The sequence below is a fragment of the Sinocyclocheilus grahami genome, unplaced genomic scaffold (genome assembly GCF_001515645.1).
Source record: "Sinocyclocheilus grahami isolate Dianchi unplaced genomic scaffold, SAMN03320097.WGS_v1.1 scaffold245.1, whole genome shotgun sequence".
Taxonomy (NCBI): Eukaryota; Metazoa; Chordata; class Actinopteri; order Cypriniformes; family Cyprinidae; genus Sinocyclocheilus; species Sinocyclocheilus grahami.
The window spans coordinates 1,361,960-1,364,065 of record NW_015505424.1 but is presented as its reverse complement, the minus strand read 5'-3'; the positions used below and the strand labels follow the sequence as shown (position 1 = coordinate 1,364,065).

The 2,106-nt window shown below is 40.3% G+C and overlaps 1 protein-coding gene across 1 annotated transcript in view; it reads left to right on the top strand.

The window, feature by feature from the left end:
• eif2ak4 (eukaryotic translation initiation factor 2 alpha kinase 4) overlaps positions 1-2,106 on the top strand; it is a 77,147-nt gene that overhangs the window by 8,198 nt on the left and 66,843 nt on the right. The gene's annotated exons all lie outside the window — the stretch shown is intronic.

Here is a 2,106-nt window from a genome sequence, read left to right as displayed (position 1 = left end):
GTGTGTGTGTGTGTGTGTGTGTGTGTGTGTGTGTGTGTGTGTGTGTGTGTGTGTGTGTGTGTGTGTGTGTGTGTGTATACACACACACACACACTGTATACATGTGGGCGTGTCAAATGTTAATTAGCTCCATACGTATCACACATATACAGCCTTCAGGGGCAGCAGTAAATGTTTTCACCTTTTGTAATAGCTGTGTATGAGTCCCTCAGTTGCCCACAGTGTGAAAAGATGGATCTCAAAATCATAGTCACTTTTGGAAAGGGTTCAGATATGCAGAAGATGCTGGAAAACCAAAGAATGAGAGGAGCTGGGGGTTTTTCTGAAGAACAGCAGCAGTTTAACTGTTCAGGACCAACAAGGGACTCATGAACAACTATCACCAAACATAAAAACATTGTCCAGGAAACAACACACAGCCACAGTATTAAGAACATTTTGAATGAGGTTACAAAAAAATGAAGAACTTTTCCACGATTTTTTAGATTTTTAGATGCACCTCTACGCACACCTTGGCAATATAATCACCATTGGCTAGACTGATATGGTATTTTTCACTCACACACACACACACACACACACACACAGACTCACTCACTCACTCACACACACTCACTCACTCACTCACTCACTCACACACACACTCTCTCACTCTCACTCACACTCTCACTCTCCCTCTCTCACTAGGCCACGCTCGTTTTTGTGACACTCTTAATGCATTTTATTTATTTTCTTTATGTCTTTTCATCATCTGTTTGATTATGTCTTTAATTGATTTTTTCCGTACATTTCTGCCATATGTAGGCAACATTAACTGACAGTCACCACTGATAAGCTACTAAATATTGTAGAAACGTAATTTTCTGTAAAGTTGCTTTGCACTCACACTCACTCACACACTCACTCACACACTCACTCACACACAGACTCACTCTCACTCTCTCACTCTCACTCTCACTCTCACTCACACTCTCACACTCTCACACTCTCACTCGCTCACAAAGGCTCAGATATGCAGAAGATGCTGGAAAACCAAAGAATGAGAGGAGCTGGAGTTTTGCTGAAGAACAGCAGCAGTTTAACTGTTCAGGACCAACAAGGGACTCATGAACAACTATCACCAAACATAAAAACATCGTCCAGGAACAATATTATCGCCACAGTATTAAGAACATTTTGAATGAGGTTACAAAAAATGAAGAACTTTTCCAAGATATTGAAAATTTTTAGATGCACCTCTACGCACACCTTGGCAATATAATCGCCATTGGCTAGACTGATATGGTATTTTTCACTCACTCACACACAGACACACTCACTCATTAATCATGTTGTCAGCGTTTGCTCGAACTGATTTGCTGAAATCAAAACAGGGACGGTAATAGATGAGCGCCAGCCAATGAGAGCTGTTCGCGCATTAGCTCCGCCCACTGCCGAGAAACCGGCATATCTTCTGCTTGTTCTTAAAAGCTGAATAATTCTAAATGAACTCTGTTATTTTGACAGGAAAATACGACAGAGAATATGGTTTACATGTAGCGTGTCGACTCGGCGTGGTATGCAAGACTCTCGCTCTCTCTCTCTCAGAGAGCGAAACTCTCAAGCGCTCAGTCAGCGTGTTTATCGAGTGTTGAACGCCTCTCACACACATACTGACGTATGAAATCTAAGAATTTATTAGCAAATGGCTAATGCTAGACATTATTCAGTCGCCCAGAGTAAGATTTAATCGCATCTGCAAGTGATTTACTTGCAATGTAGAGAGTTGCACCTGTATATATAAAATTAATTAGTTTTTTTATTCAGTTCACTTATAATATTTCTCCTTGCACAAACAGGCATAATATAGTTGTTAATTTCAATTTCTACTATTATGTTTGTGTGGGCGTGTCACATGTTAATTTAATAATTAAATAATAATAATAATTTATGCATTTAGCAGACACTTTTATCCAAAGTGATTTACAGTGCATACAGGCTATACATTTTTTACCAGTATGTGTGTTCCCTGGGAATCGAACCCACGACCTTTTGCGCTGCTAACGCAATGCTCTACCACTGAGCCACAGGGTCACTATATGCTAATGAGCTCAGTGCATCATGTGT